Source organism: Psammomys obesus, unplaced genomic scaffold, assembly GCF_907164565.1.
Source record: "Psammomys obesus unplaced genomic scaffold, mPsaObe1.curated_primary_1811, whole genome shotgun sequence".
Taxonomy (NCBI): domain Eukaryota; kingdom Metazoa; phylum Chordata; class Mammalia; order Rodentia; family Muridae; genus Psammomys; species Psammomys obesus.
In genome coordinates this window covers 1083418-1106287 of record NW_026591598.1, presented here as the reverse complement: position 1 = coordinate 1106287, position 22870 = coordinate 1083418, and positions in this window count along the sequence as shown.

Genomic DNA, 22870 nt, shown 5'->3' with positions numbered 1-22870 from the left:
TTTTTTTTTTTTTTTTTTTTTTTTTTTTCTAATTGAACTGGGAAAACCCCAAAGGGAAGGAACCTTGCCCAAGGCAACATGATCGATCAGCAACCCTCTCATAAATGTACCTAGATCTCTTCACGGGCCAAATGCTGAGCTGGGTGTGGCAGAAGAAATAGAGCTGGGAATGGCAAAACAAAATAACAAACAAACAAAAACGAAACCAACCCCCAAACCAACTCTGATTCAAGTCTGCCCCAGCCCTCCTTTCTGGGACCGTCAGCTCATTCAGGCCCTTTTCTTGGCCTCAGTTACCTCACTTAGGAAACGGAGATGACAAGCCCACCTACACCACGAGGAGCCTACTAGTGGGAGTTGTCGTCTCCGTCCCAATGAGACAAAAGGCACAGTGGGTCCCTGCCCAGAGGAGTCTCCTGGAGACTAGTGTGGATTGGGGATGGGGATGACTGAAGTTTGGCAGGTCCCAGACCAAAGTCCAGCTCCTTCCGTTACCAGCTGTGTGACTTTGGATAAGTTGATTTTCTGCTCTGAACCTCCATTCCCCCTCTGTGAAATATTAGAGCTCTCCAGGCTCACTTCCTGTTCCCTTCCTTCTCCAGCACCACCTGATCTTTGTGCCTGTTCTCTTCTCTGTTTTCCTCTTTCAATGCTTCCTGAGCAGGAATTTATCTGCTTTTCTCCCTCCAGTATACCCGAGGTCTAGTTCAGCACTCAGAGAGGCAGGTACTTAATGGAAGGGTGAGGTGATTATGTAAATGCAGTGGGTGTTCATGATTCTGTCTCTAAAGAATGTTTCAGATGAAATGAAAGGTGGGCTGTGTCTACTAGCGCACAGTAGGGTCCGTCAACCAGAAGAGAGCTGCTTGCCCCTCCCCCAACGCCCCGAAGCAGAGGCAGGATAGTCCAGTAGCGCTTGCAGGGTGGCTTCACTTCCTGGCTCAGGCCGGGCCTTCTAATTGCTCTAGTCTCCTTGGCAGCTTCAGTAGCTGGCTAATGAGTTTGCACCCGGCTGGCCCCTGGGCTTGGCCACACAGCCTGGGCCTGCCTGCCCATCTTCAGGCAGACAAAGGCCCTCTGTCGCTGGGATCTGCTTCCTGCCTGCCCACCGCATCGCTTACAAACTGAGCTCCCTGGCTGCCAAGCGCCTGTTTTGCAGCCAAGGAGCCCAAAATCCCTACATAGGCGGAGCCTGCGGAACCAAGAAGAGGAAAGAGTCTTTGCCCCTCAGGGTAGAGTCCCTGGTCCATGTGCCAGGTCTGCCGGAAGTAGAGGTGCTGTAGGAGCACCTCTGTTTCCTCATCTGAAAAGTAGCTACAGATCCCAAGAACACACGAGTGGGAAGCATTCGGCTCAGCTCCCGACCCATTGCCGCACCTCTGCATTGTTTGGGAGGTGGGGGTGGGGGAGGGTTGTTTGTTTTTATCTGGGATCCCCAGTCTGGTCATCTCTCATCAGGGCTGCTCAGCACAGTGCTAGTGACCCTTGGGACAGGAGCAGGCCATCTGTGCTGGCAGCGTGTCTGTCAGCCTTCCTGGCACCAGCCTATCTAATCTGGAGGTTTCTTGTCAAACATCGAAGTCTCTGATTTGCTCTAGGAGCCCTGGATTCCCCACAGTCAGACTAAGCTAGAAGCATCCTACCTTTAAGGGCCTTTAAGCCACTCCTCTAGTCTGGAAGCCCCCGAGTAACCTGGGCAACTAGCAGTAAGCATCAGGACAAGGAGGTGGTGGCTTTTTCAAGGACAGAAGTGAGACAGGACCCAGCCCTGTGCACCCTAGCAGCTCTTTGAACATTCATTTCCTTGGAGCCTCTATCTTCCTCCCGCACAGAGGACCACAGCCACTATCCTTGTGTATCTTTTCTGTCCTGCTCACCGCTATGGCCCCTGTCCAAGTCACAAGCAACTCTTGCACCCAGCATCTAGAGACAGCCCCCATCTTCTGACACATCATCTCCCATGTCTCCCATGCAAGAGCTGCAGAGCACCCTCCCTGTCTGCAGCAGCCGGGCTTTGGTCGCTGGTGCCCCAGTGCCCTTCCTCCCCCTCCCAGCTCTCTGCACCAGCATACATTTGCCCTGCTGCAGGCCCTGGACCAAACCCTGAGCTCACCACCCTGCTGGGGCACATGTCTGCCCAGCATGGCATTCAGTTTATTTATGAGGCTGACTGTCTGCTCTCAATCCCGGGAGCCCCAGGGCAGGGGCCTGTCTGATTCATTGCCCGGCTCAGGGTCTGGCCAGCATCAGAGAGCATGTGCTGAGCAGCAGTGATGGGAGCTGGCTCAGGCAAGAGCCATCACAGGCTGGTTGGCACACAGCTCAGGCTCAGGGCTGCGGGTGGCGGGCTCGCTGATGCCAGGGCTGCTGGAGATGGCTGGGAAGCCTCCTTTGCTCCTCCTCCCTCCTCTGTTGGGCAATGACTCATTCACTCAGCAACTTCTTGCTCATTCATACATCTGTATGCTACTTTACCCCCATTCAATAACACTATTCTTTCATTCACTCCCTCATCTCTTCACTGTTCCACTCACTCTGCGCATTCTGGACATCTTAAGTAAGTTCCAACAATTTAGCTGTAGTTATTTGCTGATATGCCTCTGTCCCCCTCCTCCCTCTCCAGCCCATTCCTCCCTGACTCTTAAAGAGACTAGGAGACGCCAATTGAGGGCTTCAAGGGGACAGAGAGAAAGAATGATGATAGAACCGGGACAGAGGCAATGTCTCTATGCCTGCAGGCTGCTTGGCTGGATGATGGGGAGGAAGGAGGGGCAGGAATTGCCATCACCTGCCACCTTCCATTGAGAGATACTGAACCCCGTATCTCTCCTACGCCTTATGCTGTTCTAGTGGCTGGGGCTGCCCTAAGAACACAGGCAAGGTCCTTCTTCCAAAGAGCTCGTGAGCCTCATTGACAGGCAACTGGGAGCACAAGTATCTACGCGATGTGAAATGGTTTTAAGTACTATACCGAGCCTGGAAGTGGGTGTTCCTTCTAGAAGGAAGCTATCGCAGACTACACTGAGAAATGCCGTAGCTCATGTGAGTGTCCATGCAGTTTCCTTCTGGGAACGTCACTTGTTGGGGACAAGGACTGATGAAATTCAGCCAGTGCTGAGCATTGTGTGTGTGCAACTGTGCAGGCCGTGGTGGCTAGTAGCTGTGTTCCTGTCTTGAATGTCTGTCTGTCTGCTCTGGGAGGCTACTTGAGACCTGGACCTGACACAGCCTCTCCATCTCCGTGCTCAGCACAAGATTGGTACCTGTGGTCTAGGGTGAGGCGCAGAGGCAACATGGGGCCTCGTGGTACTGTAGACTTCTGGCTGTTGCCCTCCATTTAAGCAGGTGTGTGGGATGAGGAGGTTCAGGGGGTGCAGAGGGTTCTGGATGCTCTTGGGGAACAAGCTTGTCAGTAGGAGAGAAGAATGGAGGACCAGCTAATATGGTAAGCTGATCCCCTCCACCCGGGGCTCATCCATCCAACCCAACCCAGCCCAGGCCCCACAGCAGTGAGGATTGAGGTTCCGCTCCTCCGGCTCCAGCTCCGAGCCGAAAGTCTCTCCAGGCTTATGTGTTTGGGGTACAAAGCTCTGCCGCTTCCCTTGTGGAATGCACCATTCCGGACTAAGCTGAGAAGGACCCTGAACCCAGAGCCAGAAAGAATGCTGGTAGCACTGGGACGGAGCAGGCACTCAGAGCCCTGGTGTCTTGGGCTGTGAACTCTAATCCCCAGAGGATACAGGACGGTGAAGGGCTCCAGAATAGGCATACCAGCCCCTGCAGGGGTGAGAGGATCTAGGGGAGGATTACATTGGCATTCAGTAGTGTCTTCTGGCCAGACTGGGATTTAAGGGACGGAGGGAGGGGCAGGCCTTGGGAAGTCAAGCTGCAGCCCCTCTCTTGACCCCCAGGTGTCGCCACAGTTTTTTTTTGGCAACTGCCATTCCTTAAAGCTTTGGCTAAAAATTTTTGTTTTGTTTTTGCTGTTTTGAAGTGCTAGATTGTAAACCCAGGGTCTTGTCATACTAGGCAAATGCTCTATCACTGAGCTATATCCAAGCTTTAGTCAAGGTTTCCCGGTGGCAGGGAACACTCATTCTTTTGGACCAGCAAAGATTAGGACAGTTAAGGAGTTCTTGAAAAACTCTATGTCCAAATTTTAAAGAAACATTGTTACTTTTTAGTTCTGTCCATCTCTCTGTCTCTGTCTGTTTCTCTCTCTCTCCTCCCTCTTTTTCCTTCTCTTCGCTCTCATCATCATTGTCACCTTTGGGTTTTTTGTTGTTGTTGATGTTTAAGCCGAGGTCGGCTTCAGACTTGCTCTGTAGCCTAGGATGGCCTTGAACTCTTCATCTTCCGGTCTTTGTGTCCCAGGTCCTGGAATGGCAGGTCTGTGCCACCAGACCTGCTTCATTTTTCTTTTCTCTTTGAGACGTGATCTCACTAAGTAGCACTGGCCAGCCTGGAGCTCATGTAGACCAAGCTGGTCTTGAACAGCAGTTCCCTCGCCGTAGTCTTCCCGGTGCTGAAATCACAGTTGTCTGCCACCATGCCTGGCTTTGAGCCATTTATTTGTCTAGCAGATAAACTGCCTGTAGAGTACACACCTAGAGGACTCTGCCTTGTATTACTTTTTAACCCAGAGGACTTTGACAAGCCAATGCTATGCATCTCAGCATATGTTTTGATACCCTGTTGGGTGGAGTCTTTAAGAGGCTCTGTGACAGGCTCTGTCCCGTTCTGTTTTCTCCCTCTTCCGATGTTCGTCTCATTTGCCTTTTTTGAATGAAGATTGAGCATCTTACCCAGGGTCCTCCTTCTTGATTAGCTTCTTTAGGTGTACAGATTTTAGTATGATTATACTGTATTATATGTCTAATACCCACTTATAAGTGAGTATATACCATGTGTATCTCTCAGCTTCTGGAATACCTCACTCAGGATGATCTTTTCTAGCTCCCACCATTTGCCTGCAAATTTCATGATTTCTTTGTTTTTAATTGCTGAGTAGTATTCCATTGTGTAAATGTACCACAATTTCTGTATCCACTCCTCAACTGAGGGACATAAGATGCATAGCCAAACTTTGGGCAGAGTTCAGGGAATCTTATGAAAGAAAGGGGAGACAGAAAGACCTGGAGGGGACAGGAGCTCCACAAGGGGAGCAACAGAACCAAAAAATCTGGGCACAGGGGTCTTTTCTGAGACTGATACTCTAAACAAGGACCATGCATGGAGATAACATAGAACCCCTGCACAGAAGTAGCCCAAGGCAGCTCAGTATCCAAGAGAGTTCCCCAATAATAGGACCAGGGACCATCTCTGACATGAACTCATGGGCTGGCTCTTTGATCACCTCCACCTGAGGGGAGAGCAGCCTTACTAGTCCACAGAGGAAGACAAAGAAGCCAGTTCTGATGAGACTTTATAAACTATGGTCATATGGAAGGGAAGGAGGACCTCCCCTACATTGGACTGGGGGAGGGGCATAAGAGAAGAAGAGGGAAGGAGGGTAGGATTGGGAAGGGATGGGGGAGAGGACTACAGCTGGGATACAAAGTGAACAAACTGTAACTAATAAAAAAATAAAAAAAGCAAATGCACTTGATACTAAAAGCTCAAATAGTATTATAATATATAAGGTAGAGAGAAGACCCTTTCCCCCTAATTCCCTTTTCTGGAGACAGCCGCTGTTGACATTGTTGGAGGGTCTTCTCCAGGTTTCTCTATAGGTGTCAGGTACTATGAACAACTCTCTGAAATATAGCAATACCTGTTAGCTGCCCTAGACCCCCAGTTTTTGAATGGGGTTGTCCTCCTGGTCATAGAGGCATCATTAGCCCCATAGGGGATTCAGATAAATAGGGCAGTGGTAGAGATAGAAATGCAGAATGATTCCGAGTTTAAAATGGTCTCAAAGCCCATAGGAAGAGAATGGTCTGGAAACCTGGCTTTGTTGAGTAGTATATTGGGCAGGAAGCTTTGCAGTAAGGAGAATTAAGTCCAACACATGTTGGCTTAAAACAGCGATGACCTGCTGGTGTGTCTCACAGCTGTCATCCCAGCATTTGGGCAGCAGAAGCAGGAAGATTGCTATAAACTCAAGGCCAGTCAGGGCGACATAGGAAGATTCTGCCTCTAAACAACAGGGGCCAGCATGGTGGCTCATTCGGTAAAGGTGACTGCCACCAAATCTGACAACCTGAACTGGATCCCTGGATCCACATAGCGGAAGGACAGAACCTCCTCTGCACATTTCCCTCCGACCTCCACGCCTGTGCCACAGCACACAATGCACCCCAAAACAAATGAACAAAAACAACAAAACCTAGTGACAGCTAGACCTGCTTAATCAGACTGTGAGGATAGGGTGACCTTCGGAACTAGATTAAAATCCAGCAACTCTGCCTATCTCTTTATGGTTCCCTTGCCCGCCCCTCAGCCTCTCAAGGGCTTGAGCAGACATACCCAGAAGAAAACGCTTTCCCAAGCGAAGTTCCCCTCCCGCCTCAAATACTGGCTAGGATATCAGGTTTGTTCCTGCATCCTGCAGTATATGCTGTACCAGGGCTCAGGCTTAAGGCTGATCACTCCGGTGGGCAGGATTCCATGAGTGATTGCCACTGTCCCTGGAACTGCAACTGGGGTTGGCTTCCTCTGAAACACGTTGGTGAGGGGAGAGTGGATTCTAGACTGAAAATGGGAACATTCTAAAAAAATGAACACACACAGAGATGCTATAGAATCAACCCCCCCCATCTGAATAAAGTGAAAGGAAGTGGGTTTTTTTGTTTGTTTGTTTCCGAATATTTTCTATAGATACCAAAATCAGTCTCATAGAACTACACTGGAGGGTTACCCTAATGCAGAATTTAAGGTGTGCTATGAAGAGAGGCCTTAGACCACCTGGGAGGGAATAAAGAACATCTCTGCTTCTCAGAGGACACCAAGGAGTTGGAGAAACAGATGTTTATGAAACAGAAGTGAGGTGAAGCAGCTGCCCCAGGGACCTGGTATTCCACCCTTTCCTCTGAGCCCCAGCCACAGGCTATAGGAAGACTGACCCCAGGCAGGGTTTCAGCATGACAATGCTAGAACTTGATAGCTGCTGCACTGAAGGATGTTTGACCACACTGCAGCAGAGGAGTAAGGGCGGTAGAGGCTTGTGTGGGGGGCTGTGGGGGAGTGTTCTGAGGCTGCAACAACCACTGTTTTTTTTAGGGGGGTTAAAATATAAAGTGTTTGGAAGGCTGTGCTCCTTGGTTCTAGGTTCTAGGTTCTAGAAGGTGCTCTGCTCCTTGCTTCTTCCACATCTGGTGGCTTTTGACATTGCTTCTGGCCATCTAGTTCTGGTCCCTTCCTGTCTTCCCACGGCCGTTTCTTCCCTTGCTGACTCATCTTTAGGTCCTGGGTCTCCTGATAGTCTCTTTCAGGAGCATCTGTCCCCAGATTCAGAATCCACTGGGAACATCCAAGATGAATACAAGTTGAGTTTAATTGCATCCAAGACTCTTTCTAAGTTGCGTTTCTAGGTACCAGGATTCACGATGTGTACGTTTTTGGGAGGGACCAATAGTCAGTGACTTCAGTGGAGAGAAGACCAAGGATATAGGCCTGGAAATGCTTGCCTCCTGCCTGGTACAGGAGAATGGCCCCAGGGCCTAGACAAAAGGACAAAGACTCTTGAGAGCTGCCATGGGCTGCTTGCCAATCAGGACCCTGGACAGGGGTGCAAGGACTCTGGGGCTGCTGGATGACCTCAGGCAATCTGCCTTCCCAGCTCCTGTGGATTATTTCCTAATCCGTTCCACAAAGACTCCAGCTTCTACTGCCACACAGGTTACGTCAGCATGTGGACAGCTACAGGAGGAGTTGCTCGCTTGGGCAGTGGTGACAAAGCCTGAGGGGCTCTCCTAGGATGCTGTGAGGAAACCTGCCACAGAGTGAAAGGACCCTCCAAGGCTGATGCTGATGGATTTCAACTGCCACTAGGGTTGTCTAGAGAGGTAATTAAATGATTAGGTCATGAGGGTTCCACCCTCACTAATGGGTCAGTGTCATTGTTACGGGGGATGGGCTGGTTGCCATGGTATTGGGTTGCTATAAAAGTGGAGGCCTCTGGAAACATGCTCTCTCGTGTACTCTTTCCCCCTCCCCTTTCTTCTGCTTCTCTCTTCTTTTTCTTCTTTCTTTTTCTCTCTCTTCTTGGTTTCTTGCTCCTGTCTTTGTCTCACTGTGTTTCTTCTTTCTCCCCTTCCTCTTACCACTTCTCTCTCTCTCCCTCCTCACCTCTCCTCTCTCTTCCTTTCCATCCCCCATTCCCTGCCAATGGCTCATGTAAACAGGAAGCTTGAGCAGTTTCACATATGGCTGTATCTAGGTATTTAGTGATGTCGGCAGGTACAGTTTCCGCCATTGTCTGTTTACATCCTCTACAATGTATCCCACACTTCAGTCTCATTAGAGACTCCTGAAGATTCCATCTAGCAAAAATGCCAGGGAAGATTCCCATTGGCCTGGCTTGGCACACTTACTCTTGAGTAGCAGTTGGCCCTGGGCTCTTGTGTGGGGAGGTTACCCCCCCCCCCCGACAGGAGGTGACCTGAGCCACTCTGGCCTGCATGGGAAGGGTGGATGTTACACAGGTGTCCATTCTGCAAGGCCCTGTTTGGGAAGAAGGTTCTGGATATTTGGCTAGGGAGCTGAGATGGCTAGATTCCAGACACCCCGAGCAGCTAGACCCTGCTCAGACCTGTCCTGAGTTCCGGCTTCCCATCTGCAGGCTACAACAACACTGGGAGAGGGGGCGGGCTGCCTGTGAAGGCCCACACACCAGCCAGCCTTTCTCTGACCCTCACTTGGCCTTCATGCTGCAGGCTCTGTGGCTAGGGCAAATAAGCTTTCATTTTCTGAACTGGCCTGGAGGAGAGGTACCATCTGATATCAGGCAGAGACTAGCATCCAAAGTGGCTCTTTCCCAGCATGCTATGTTGCTCCTAAGGCTGGAGGTCTTTTGTTCGGGTCCAGCCTTTGGGGGTCAGCCCAGGACCTTCCTCTCCCACCTCAGGAGAGCCTGGCATCTCAGCAGAAGGCATTCCTGCCACCCTGGGAATCTTGACCTCTGGATCTTTGCTTCTCCACCCAAGCACAAGCCTGGTATGAGAGTCTCCTCTCTTGGCTCCATCTGGGTCCACTGGTTATAGGGAGGATTCTTGAGTCTTTACTGTGGCAGGAGCTGACTAAGGAGCTGTGAAATAACTGGGACCCCTTGAAAGACAACATTCTCGGGTGGACTTAGGGACAGTTCCCAGTTTTGGCTTCTGAGCAGCTAAGTTCACTGACGGATGACCACTTCATGCTAGCCTGAGTCCCTGGCAAGCAGTGGCACTGTTTTATCAATGGCTCCACACAGAGACGAGTGCCCTGGTGTGGCTGTATCCTGGGCAGGCCACACTATCAAGAGGATAGAGTGTTAACACAACTCCAGCACAGAAACACACACGCACACATACCCCCCAAATACCCTCAACTCATGGCCTACAGTGTTAGTGTGTAAGAATCCAATCCAGGTGTGGTGGAGTGTCCCGTAATTCCAGCACTCAGGGAGGCTTGGGTCAGGAAGATGGAGAGTTCAAGGCCAGCTCGAAGTAGATAGCTAAACTCTGTCTCATAAACAAGCAATCAAAAAAGTCAATCCAGTCCTGTTTCTCCTTGGATACGTTCTTTACATTTATACAGTTTCCCTATAGCCACCTGAGGTTTTGCTCTAGAAGTCCAAAGGAGCTACCTGCTTGTAAATACATAACTTCCTTCCTCTCCCAGGTCACTTAGTCACCTCTGGGGTTCTCTCAGGTCACCTACTGCCAAGGGGCACTGTACCCCTTTCCCACGCCAAATCTAGCCTTCTGGTGCAGTTGTGTGTAGAGAGGTACCTGTTAGGGAGGTAGTTCAGTTAGTGGAGGCCATAGGGACCCTGATCTAACATGATTAGTGTCCTCACAAGGAGATGAGTCCTGTACGGCAACTCACACCTGTAACCTCAGCACTCAGGAGACTGAAGCAGAAGGATTGCTATGAGTTTGAGTTTGCCTCAAACACACACACACACACACACACACACACACACCGGCACACACCCGCACACACCCGCACACACCCTAGACTAGCCGAGGTCTCAAAAACAAAACAAGCTAGCAAAGGAAAACGAAACAAAATAAAAAAGGGCTGGGGATGTAGCTCAGTTGGTAGAGTGCTTGCCTAGCATTCACAAAGTTCTGGGTTTAATCCCAAGAACTTCATAAATCTGGTTTGGTGGCACAGGCCTGTGATTCCCGCACTCCAGAGATGGGGGTGGGAGGAGCCGAAGGTCTTAGCTATATAATGAGTTGGTGGCCAGCCTCGGATCTTGTCTCAAAAAATGGAAGAGGAGTGGGCTGGAGAGATGGCTCAGTCGTTAGGATACTTGCTACTCCTACAGAGTAAGAGAAGTCCCATTCTCAGAAAGCACTTTGGGCAGCTCAAAACCGCCTGTGACTCCAGCTGTGGGGCATCCGATGCCCTCTTCTGGCCTCTAGAGGCGCCCACAAGATGTGGACACATCCACACACATATATCAATTAAAACAAAATTTTAAAAAGAAGAGGAGGAAGAGGAGGGACAGACATTAGGAATCTTTCTCTGTGTGTATGTGTGAAGACAGAATGGAGGAGACTGAGCACAAACCAGGCAGAGGTCCTCACAAAGACAGAGCCCTGGCAGACCTCATTCTTGGATGTCCAACTTTCATCTCTAGGTGTTTTTAAAACTACCCAACCTGCAGCATTTTCTTATAGGAGTCATGGCTGACTGACCCAACATGCTTGTTCTTTTCATGATTATTTATTCATTTGTGTCTGTTTGAATGTGTATGCGTCCTTGCACCCATGTGCCACAGTGTTCATGTGGCGATCAGAAAAGCACCCCATGGGAGTCAGATCTTCCCCTCCACCACATGGTTTCTGGGAATCAAATTCAAGTCATCATCAAATCAAGGCTGGGCAGTAAGCACCTATACCCACTAAGCCATTTGCTGACCCTACACTGCTCATTTTTGACCTTGTCATCTTAGGTCTGCCTCTAGGAAACACAAACAAGACAGGTGCATTGAGCATCAAAGAGACAGAAGTGAAAACCACAGGGCAATACCAGGTCACACCCACCCCGAAGATGGATGAAAATCTGTCCCTAGCTTGTGAGGACACAAAGCTGTCATGTGCAGCTACGGATGTGTGAACTGTCAGAGTACTTTGCAGAACTATTTTCTGAACTCTAACAAAGCTGAGGCTAGTTAAAGCCAGTGATTTTGCTCATAAGTATATACCCAGCTTCTAACACCAGGCTACAATCCAGCTGGACACTTTGAATATACCAGGTCATCATGTGGTTTATGTGTAGTTGTGGCTCACGGTTATAGGGTCTTGCTATAATTCCTGTGTTTCTGGATGGCTTCCAGGTTGGGGGTCTCAAAAATATTGCTCAGGTAAACATTCCCTCCTCTGTTCTCTTGAAGTGCATACTCAGGCATTTCTTTGGATAAACACCTGGCCCTTGTTGGCTTTAATTCCATTTATTGCCTTTCCATCATCTTCCAGTCCTTGCCCCCCTGATTTCCCCCCTCCTCCCCAGCATTACCCAAGAGGCCTCTGGCTCCCCTCCAGATGAAATCAGCAGGCCTAGTTCCCCCAGGGTTGGCTGCATGCTCACCCTGGGTGCTGTGAGGCTGTAGGGGCTGGTGAAGGGAGTAGGATCCAATTGTGATGTGGTTCCTTTAAAAGCCTGACCCAGGACTCCACCTGCCTGAGGCCAAAGGTACGCCAGGCAGGGCAACCACCCAGCCCTATTCACAGTTACGCCAAGGCCAGATTCAGAAAGAGGGCCAGTGGGTGAGCCTCAGGTCAGGGCCAGGCCAGCAGAGGAGAGGTTGGACAGGGCAGGGCACCATCCAGGCTGGGTGGCAGTGGTTGAGCTAAGGGGCCAGGGTTTCCTGCATTGCCCACCTGAGTGGGCTGGTTTCTGTGGCACCTGCCCTATCTTCCTGGGGCTCCATTGCCTCCTCTGCCCTGAGGAACAAGCTGCTTTTCTTCCTGATTGAAAGCTACACAACATTTCGGAAGTTTGTGGGAGGCATGCAGTGCTGTCCATCCATCTCTCTAGCAAAGCTGAAGTTGAGCAAGATGAACGAGCAGCTCTTCAGTGTTTGAAACCAAGCCCCCTGGCTGAAGAGGCTGCTTTTCTGGCTTCCTGTTCCTGACTGCCTTGGGGATGACACAGTTCAGCTTGAGAGGAGGGAAAGCCAGCCCACAGGGTACCACCATGTCCTTCCATTTGAATTTTTTCTCCTGGGTCAGAGTATCCTCTTTCAGAATCATGTAAGCCAGGGCTAAGGTCGCCTCTGAGGCTCTTGGTGCAAGCCTTTCCAGGCAAGGCTAGAGAGGAATCCTGGAGGGTTCTGAGCCCTCCTTCCTCCATGCAGGGTCTCTTCCATATCATGGACTGGAAACAGGAGTTGGGAGAAGAGCTCTGAGGTTCTCAGACCAGAGTCAGTAGCACAGCTTCTAGCTGCCCTAGGTCAGGGCAGAGGTTATCTAGGAAGCAATTCTGAAGAAGGGAGGGAGATGTGGGTGTGGCTCTGGTCTGAGGGCCTCTGCATTTGCCACCCTGTCACTGTCCAGTGTATCTGCAGCGCCACCCCCACCCCTCCACGCCCACCCCAATGGCTCCTCCAATTGTCCCAGTCTTCATGTAGCTGCTGTTGAGCCTGCCCAAGACCCCTGTCTTCTAAGATAGGACTCCTTTGAGATAAGGTTTGACATGTAGCCTCTATACCTGCTGTCTGTCCGTGTTTGGTAGGTGACCTAAGAAAGAGACCAGCCAGAGGATTTGAGGGTACGATGTATGTATTCTGTCACCTGGTCCAGGCTGTGAGAAGCGTGCTAGGGAAAGAAGTCAACTGGCTGCTAGTAAGCAGCCAGTGAGCAACTGAGGTCTAGGAGATGGCAAAGGCCAATCCTGGAGGGTATCTGCCGCCACCAAAGGAATGGGAAAGCCAGGCCACCAGCCTAGATGAATCTTCCCATCACCCAGGGCTGCTCTTAAAGGCATGGACTCTGAATTCTGAACCTGACACGTTCAGGAGTCCTGAGCCTGATGCTTAGAACCTGGCTGAGTGCCAAGGTGGGAGGATAAGGAGCCCAGGGTGACCTGTAGACTGGCACAGCCCAGCTCTGTGCCATCTCTTCTTTTTCCTGCAGGTGCCTGGTGAGGCCCTGAGGTGATAAGGCTCAAACTGTGTGGGGTGGAGGCGTTCTCCTCTTGCCTCTGGGCAGGCTGACTCACCTGATCTGCAGGTCCACAGTGACACGTTGTTTGGGCCAAACATTGCTGTTCACATGGCTTTCTCCTTTCTTTATCTGCAATTTTTAACATCAGCTGTTGACTGATACACATCACACTGGGCCACCATGAGTTGTGGGGATCTGAGAAAGCTGCGAGCTGGTCCTTGGCCAGAGGGAGGCCAAAGTCCATCTGGGAAGACAGCTGTGGAGCGTTGACTGTTGGGAAACACAGAAGCAGCCTAGGCCGGTAAGTGGGGTAGAGATTGCTCAGGGCAGGAAGGTGTACACATAAAAAAGTGAGCAGGGGTCAGAGCTCCTGTTGGGAGTACAGTGCCAGCCAAGAGCAGATGTCTTTACTGGCATTGCCAGAGAAGGGGCAATGCAGCTGGGACCTCCAGCTGGGGAGGTCCACGCCATCTCCACCACAGGGAGAAGAGGTGGAGCTCAGGGATGACATCCTGGGAAACGGAGGCAGGAAGAGCCCTCAGCTCTGGCTTCTGGCTTCTTGTCTCTTCTTGATTCCTGTTGGCTAGGGCAGAGGCCTCCACTCACTCCCTCCTTCCTGCTCCGTTCAATTCCATCTGAATTCTGCATCTGTGATATAATCATGTTTGTTTTTAAACTAAATGAGGTTTATAATGACTAGCTAATTACCAAAATAATTAATCTACATGTAAATAAAACAAGCTGTTCAAAGGTTACACAATGGCATTTACCCCTTAGAGCAGCGGCTCTCAACCTTCCTAATGCTGTGACCCTTGAACACAGTTCCTCATGTTGTGATGACCCCAATCATAAAGTTAATTTTTTTTGCTACTTCATAACTATAGTTGTTGCTACTGTTATAAACTGTAATGTTAATATCTGATATGCAGGTTCTCTGATATGTGACCCCCATGCAAAGGTCATTTGACCTCCCAGGTTGAGGACTGCTGGCTTAGTGGGAGTAGAGACCGGAAGACCAGGGCAAGGACAGGTGGGGCCGGGAGGAAATGCCATGTCCCTCAGAACTAGGGCTCGTGTCCAGGGTCATCGCACGCCTCGCCTGCAAATGCACACGTATGAGCTCATGCCTGCAGTCACACGGCTGCTTGGAGGTTCACGTGCGCATGTGTGCACCCCAGTCACCTTATTCATGTTCTCTCAGACCAATGTGTATTTTCAACCGATTCACGCATGTATTCTCACACATATGTGGTCCTCCCAGTTTGTGTGCATATCCCAGTCTGTCCCTGCATTCATTTCGCGTATATGTTCTTTAAAAAAACAAAAACAAAACAAACCCCAGAGATTTAAGTAAGAAAAAAATGGAGAAAAAAAATCCCATTGGTAGGCAAAACCCGTGGGAGAGACCATTCCAAACACACGTTCTTATACATATGCAGACCCCCACTTGTGTGTTCACTCTGTCTACACTACCATTCTCCTCACGAGTGTGTTCTTACGTGTATGCAGACTTCTCTACATGCGTGAGTGCTCATGCCATTCATATGACTCCCCACACCCACAGTCCTAGATTATCAGGCACAACCTACAGGAGAAGGAACCTCAACTGTGCACACATGTTGTAGCCCCAAACCTCTGTAGCCCCAACCCGGGAAGGACACACTGGGGGTGCGCACAGCCACACAGGCGTGTGTGTTAAGGAATATATACATACAAATCACAGGAATGCACACATGTGCTGGGTGTTTGGATATCCATCATGAGAGACTCAAACTCATTGCCTATTGACTACACAACGCAGAAGGGTCCCCAGTCCCCAAAGCTCGTATACACGCTCTTGTACACATGCCCTTATGCATGAGTGACTTCTAAGGGCATACGTTCTCCCTCATTTTAGCCAGGTAGGACTCTTGTGTCCCAAGTTCACTGTGTGGAATCGGTGGCACAGAAGGAGCCTAGTGCTTCTCAAGCTTCCTAATGCGGCAACCCTTTAACACAGCTCCTCAAACATAACATTATTGTCATTGCTACTTCATAGCTGTACTTTTTGCTACTGTTATAAATGACAATGTAAATACTCGGGATATTGATTTGTGACCTCCAAAGGGGTCACAATCCATAGGTTGAGAACCACTGATCTAGGGGCTGGAGGATGGCTCAGTTGGTAGATTGCTTGCCTAGCATGAAGAAAGCCCTGGATTCAGGCCCCAGCACTGCATAAAACTGGACGTGGTGGTTTATTCATATATATATATATATATATATATATATATATATATATATATATATATATTCCTAGATATAAGCTCATGATTTAGAATGTAGAAGCAGAGGGTTCAGAAGTTCAAGAGCAGCCTGAGAATTATGAGACCCTATCTCAAACCAAAACCAAAATCAAAAACAAAACCAAAACGAAACCTTCCATAGAAACAAACTTTATAGCTTAATGTACACAAGGCTTATGCTCCATTTAGGAGAGGTGAGACCCTGTGATTGACTCCTTAGTGTGTGGGCCTTTAGACATCACCTTTGTTCAAACTATACTACCTCTGTAATGAAACGGATAATTAAGATCTCTTATCCCACTTATTAGAATCAGATTTTTACATTTACTTATTCATTTATTTGTGTATGTGTCTATGGGCCTATGCATGCTGTGTATGCCACAGTTTGTATGAGGGTGTTAGTGGGCAACTTGAAGGAATTAGTTTTCTCTTTCTCTTTCTACTAGGTATTGAACTTAGGTCTTTGGACTTGGTGACAAGAGCCTTTACCTGCTGAGCCATCTCATTGTCTCCTCATACCAATTATTTTTTTTCTCTCTCTTCCTAAATCAGGTTTTATTTACTTTATCTTATATGTATAAGTAGGTTGCCTGCACGTGAGTCTGTGTACCACATTTGTGCCTAGTGCCTGAGGAGGTCAGAGAAGGGCATCAGATTCCCTGAAACTGGAGTTACAGATGGTTGTGAGACACCATATGGGTCCTGGGAACCAAACCTGAGTCCTTTATAAGAACATCTAGTGCTAACAGCTGAGCCATCTGTCTGGCCCTGCATCCCATTTTTTAATAGATTGAGGCCATGGCGCATTCTGGGTGACACTGGCCAGGGCTGCAGCACTAAGGTTTACTCTTCCCAAGGGACGCCTTCTCTGATGCCCATCGGTGTCTCCTCAGGTGTGGACAGAGAGGTGATAGCTTTGCTCCATGGGCTGGAAGATGGTCCTCTATCAGTATCAAGCAGGCCTGACTTTGGTTGAAACTCTGTTCCCTTCCCAGGAGATGAGCATGTTTTGAGAAGCCTGCGCCTCAGCACTGGGTGTGTTCTGACATGCAGCCCTGGCTTCAGCCCTGCCTGCTGGCCCCTGCCTCTGTCTCTTTCAGAAACACTGCCAAGAGCAGGGTTTGATAGCTCAACTGCAATCCAGCACTTGGGAGGCAGAAGCAGGAGGATTACGGTGACTCTGCAGCCGGGCTGAGTGACAGAGTGTGTTCTTGGATAGGCTGGGCTATACAGTGTCCCTCTGCTTCAAAACAAACAAGCTGCTGCCCAGAGAGGCCTCTTTTTGCTAAGCCCTCTGGGTGCTCCTTTGGGGGCAGTTTGCCAGGGGAATTGGCCTACATTATTTAATTTAGCTGAGGTGGTGGGAATCACAGTGGTTAGGGCTGTCACCTCTAGAGTGCTCCCCTGGGGTGAAGCCTGTTGCTGCTCCTTACCAGTTGTGTGGTACTTGGACAGCTTACTTAACCTCCCTGGACCTCAGCTTCTTTGTTTGGAAAAAGTACTTAGACCAGTGTGAGCTGGCCAGATCCATCAACAGGTGAATGCAGGATCTCACGAGGCTCCACAGAGAAAAATCAGGCAGCTGCGAGGAGCAGCCAAGTCCTGGGATGTCACAGCATGAAAGAAGTGTGGAGACAGGTGGAGGTTAATAGCAAATGCCAGCCTGACGGGGGCTCTGACGGGAGAAGTGGCTTCAGGCACACCTGTGGGAGATTGCTTAGATTAGGTTAGCCTCCCCAGGAGGCTCGTCTTGATTGAGTTAACGGAAATGGAAAGGCTCTGAAGTGGGCAGTGCCGTTCCCTGCCCTTGACTCTCCAACTGCAACAAAAGGAGGGAGCCAGCTGAGCACCGGCATTCATCTCTCTGTGCTTCGGGACAGTGAACACAGTGTCCACCCGGAATGGACCGCACCCTGGAACTGTGAGCCAAATAAACCCTTCCTTCCTCAAGGGGATGTTGACAGAGTTTTCATCAAGGCACCAAGGCAAGTCAGCGCTGCAGTGTACTAAGTGAAGGAAGTCAGACGCAAAGGGCAACATACCGTCTCATTCCATTCCTAAGAACAGTCTGAAGGGGGTGAAGAAAGTTACAGTTGGGTGGTTAGTGGCTACCAAAAGGCAGGGATTTTCTTTTGGGGTACTGGGTAAATCCAAGAATTCTAGCACTGAAGACTAGAAAACACTGCAACTCTAAAAACCCTTGCCTTATGTGCTTAGATTTTTGTTTTTTGAGAATTTCATGTATGAGTACTTTATTTACATCATTTCTGACCATCTGCCAATTCAGTCTGTCCTTCCCCACTCCCTTTCAAACTGACGACCGTTACCTCTTCTCTAATTATTATGGTTTTACACGCAGGCACGCACGCAACCTGCTAAGCCCATTTTGTGTTGCTAATACTTAACTGTCCTTAAGGCTGTCCGGGGATGGAACAACCTATCAGGGGCTTGTCCCTGGAGAATGCTCCCCTGCTAAGCAGCCATTCATTGCCCTTAGCCCTTCATCCAGCGCTCCAGTCTTGTGAGATTTCCCCCGTCTGCACTGGCAGGTCAACTTTTGTTACCATTATGCAGGGCTTGTCTAGGGAACCATATTGTTGAGATTTTTATGGGTGCACCACTCCTGTCTTATACTATCTCACAGCGGATGTCCTGTCTCTTATCTTTCTGCTCCTCTTCTTTGACGTTCCCTGAGCCTTGGGGAGCACCATGCTCAGTTCTTCTCTGCATTTTCGGCTAGTTGTGGATTTCTATAATGTTCTGTCTGCTGCAGAAAGATAGATAGATTCTTTGATGAGACAACAGCTACAATTATGTGTGACTTTAAGGATACACACTTAGAATGCAGGTTAGTTGGTCAAACAGTGTAGGCTATTGCCACTGCCCTTGGTTGCTTCCCAGTACTTGGTAAGGCAAGACCCAACCGCTGAAGCCACCACGCAAAGAAGTTGGAAGAATGGAGCTGTTTCTGAGCTGGAAGCCTCTTCCCTGAGGACTCATATCATCTATAGGTTCTATGCCAGCTCCCAAGGGAGAAAAGCAATCAATAGTCCTCCCCAAATGTAAAGCCTATGAACTGAAACAATGACCAACACAGCAAAATACTCTCATGGTGCTAAGACAAACTGCTTCCTCCACACCCTCACCCTCCCCTACATCCCTTCCCTTCTCACCCCTTCATTTCCTCCTCCCTCTCTCTTCCTTCCTCTCCCCCCTCCCCCCTCCTTTTCCTTTTTCCCCTTCCTCTCCTCTCCCCCTTTCCCTCTCTTCTTCTTTCCCCACCTTGTCCCTTCCTATTTTCTCCCCCTTTCTCTCCCCCTTCTCCTTTTTTCTCCCCCTTTTCCTCCCCTATTGCCTTTAACCAGAAACCATCTTGATGTGAAAGGAATGTTTGGGACAGTGGTGCCTTCTAATGGCCACTGGTGGGAAGCTGCATAAATGCAAATGTCACCCGTGGAGCAGGAAGACATCATGGAACAACTTTAGAGTGGTGCGTTACGCAGCAGTACCTAGACTCTTGTTCCCAAATTATTATTATTGTTTTAAGGAAAACACTCGGGATCTGGCCCTATCACTCTTCTCCCGTGTGGTGACAAGCACAAGGGAGAGATACCCTCCTCCCCTCTCCTCACTCACCACCTGCACCTCGCCTGGGCAGCACAGCCTAGCACTGGTCCTGGATGTGTGGGCTGCAGGCAGGTAGGAGCGCTGTGCTCTTTTTCAAAACTATTTTATTTGGGGCTCCAACCCTAGGTAGGAGAGAAAAAGTTAGTGGGGAGAGGGGACACAGACCCCTTTACTTCTCTTTAGAGTCGATGGGTGTTATATACATATACATATACATATACATATACATATACATATACATATACATATACATATACATATACATATACATATACATATACATATACATATACATATACATATACATATACATATATATATATATTATATACATAAGCAAGTTCTCCATCAACAGCAAATGCAGCAAGCAGTCTCCTCCAAGCCCCAAACCGCTGCACTGAAATGTTGCTCTCTGTCTGTCTCCAAGCCACCACACTGTCTGTCTCTGGTCTCTCCAGACTGCTACACGCCACGTGCCACACTTTCTCTTTCCCGGCTCTCCTATTTATATCCCTCAGTCCTAGACCACGCCCCTCTCCATGCTGCACGAGGCAGGCCGTTACCAGCCGGCAAAGACCACACCCCACAGGAGGCAATTATCAGCTGTGGACAAACTAAAAGCCCAAACTAAAATCCCACACTTGGGATTAAAACAAAAACATATTTACATAACACACTGAGTTTTTTTTTTTTTTTAAAAAAAAACAAAACAAAACTAAACTTCCATTATGGTGTGAGGGTGGGAGAGCTGGCTTGTCTGCTGAGTGGTGATATGGTCGAGAAAGAGATGCACCTCCCCCCCACCTCCTCTTGCTGCTTGCCACCTGGAGGAAGAGGCAGGAGAGCTGTCCCCAGGTCATCAGAGCGGGAATACTGACCCTGTCCCTCACCTGCTGCAGCATTCAGGAGAGCAGGCCCTTCACCTCACCTGGGCAGCACAGCAGAGGATGTGGGAGCGGCATGAGTGTGGAAGGGCTAGCCTGCCTCTTGTCTACTGTGTGGTGGCATTAGTGAAGGAGAGATCTCTTTCCCCTCCTTTTGCCCTCACCACAGGTGAGAGAGATAGCCCTGACGGGGTCTTCAGAGTGGGAGAGCTGGCCCTGGATGTAGAGGTTTCGGGTGAGCTGCCCAGAGGATGTTGAGTGTAGGAGAGCCAGCAGGCCTGTTGTCTGCAGTGGGCAGAAGAGTTGGCTTTGAAAGAGTCATGAGAGCAGAAGAGCTGGCCCTGCCCCTCACAGGTGCAGCACTCAGGAGGCCTGGGTGGCACAGCAGAAGTGGTCCTGGTGATGGAGGTGTGGGTGAGCCACCCCTGAGGGTGTGAGTGTGGGAGAGCTGGCCCTGCAACTTGTCTGCTGGGAGGTGGCATGGATGAGGAAAAGATGCCCTCCTCCCCTACCTCATCCTTCAGGTGGGAGAGCTGACCCAGGGTCACAAGAGTAGGAGAACGGGCCATGTCCCTCACTGGCTGCAACTCTTGGGAGAGGGGGCCTGCACCTCCCTGGGCATCATGGTAGAGCTGGCCCTGGTTTCAGGGGTTGCTGCTGAGCTGGCCCCAAGGGCAGGGAAGCCAATAGTCTGATCAGGTCAGATACATCTCAGGCCCAGATTTAGGGAATTGGCTCACCATGACATCACCCCATCAATGAGTTGCTAGAATGCGTGAAGGGGCCAGTCCTACAGATCCAAAACTACAGGACCCCCCACGAAACAGAGCAACCACTGGTATCAGAAAGGATTCTCAGTGAGGTTCTAGTATTGATAGAGTAGCAGAAGACAGAGACCTCTTACCAGACCATTGTCACTGCAATGAACATTTGCAAGCAATGAAAAGGCTATACTGTGGGACACACTGTGACACACTTCTGATTCCACAATGAGAATTTTTTTCTCTGTTGAGGGGGAGGTTGCAAGGGTGGAAGGTAGGTACAAGGGGAGGGGAGGATGGTAGGATTGGTGTGCGTGAAGGGAAATTCACAAAGAACCAATAAAAAGTAACCAAAACCAAGCCAAGCCAAACCAAACCACCGCCGCCACCACCACCACCACCAAAAACAAAACACCAGGGCAGCTCTGCAAGGATGGGCATCTCATTCACTCATTCAAGCTGTAGGAGCCAAGGTTTGGGAATGCTGTTTGTGGTCTCCTATCCCAGCCTGCTCTCTGGCCATGGCAGCATCTTGGTGTCATGCCATGGGGCTGCCCTTCCTAGCTCTTGTTTCCTTTTTACAAGGTTTTCTGCAGTGGGGCCAGCTCCTCTGAGCTGCCGACTGTGTCCCCTGTATGAGCACTTGATCAAAGGATGCTCTGAGCATGTGCAGCCAGCGGCAGAGCCAGCTGGTGTGGCCGTTCCTGTGCTTCTGGGATAAACCCAGGCAGCTGGCACCAGGCAGATGGGGGCCCCAGAGTGTGGCTGCTTAGGTAGGTGTCTTGCAAAGACTCATTGGCACAGGCTGTGGGCAGAAGTGGGTGGGTGGGGGACCTGAAGAGGTAGGGGCTGGTGGGAAGAAGTTAGGCCACTGGAGACAGAGCCCTGAGATTTTGGACCTTAGCTCCTCCACTTTTCTTGCTTTTTGCTTCTGGCTACCCATGAGGTAAGCAGCCTCTTTTGCCACAGGCTACCACAGTGTTATGCTGTCTTGGCACAGGCCTTAAAGCAAAGGAGCACAGCAATGGCCCCAAATAAGCCTTTTCTTTTTATAAGCTGATTATTTCAGGTATTTTGTTATAGCAACTAAAAGCCTTCGAATACAAGATTATTACCTACAGCCCAGCTGGTCCAGAATTAGTGAGCTACCCAACCCTTGGTGACAAGGCCAAGAGAACCCTCAGGAGCAAGGTCTTTTTCTCTGGCATTTCTCATTCCCTCTTTGTTTCAGGCTCCTTTTCAGCTGACTGTCCCTGGAAAAGGCACCACACCTCCACAGGCCTCAGTTTCCCTCAGTGTTCCCAGCACAATGGTTCTGATACACACATTCTCAGGACCCAGAATGTTTGGGTCTGATCCAGTCTTCCCACTTTGAGCTTTCTGGTCACATGGCACAAGGAGAGAAGTTTATCTCTCCAAGTCGCATCTCTTTCTAGGCACAGTGGAGACGGTAACAGTATCTCATTTCTGGCCCTTGTAAGGATTAAATGAGAAATGGCGTCTAGAGTGTCAGTGGTACCTTACGGCCTATTGGCTGCTGCCGCCATGCTCTCTCTAAAGGGGGCTGAGGACACGTGCGTGCCTGAAGGCAAGGGGCTGGCCCCGTCCCTGTCCCCCAGCGCCAAGCCCTGCATGCCCACCCCCTCTGCTTTACCTCTGAGTGATCGACAGCTGGCCGGTGGGGGCCCTGGCAGGCCTGTCCTGGCAGCTGCTCCCACAAGGCGAGGCCTGGGAGCTTCAGAGAATTAATTAGGCTGCATTCCTCCTCCAGGGCTCTCAGCGGCCCCCTTCTGAGCTGCCGAGGGCTCTTGGCACTGATCCCTGGCAGGCCAAGGCGAGACACACGCTCTGCTCGCACTGAGAGGTGCTGAGAGGGCCTCTGTAGGCTAGAAGCGCTGGCCCAGCAAGACCTGTTGATTATCCAGCAGCCCAAGGCCAGCTCCTGAACCGGCTTCTGCTTAGCAACCTTCACCAGCTCTCCATCACTCCAGTTC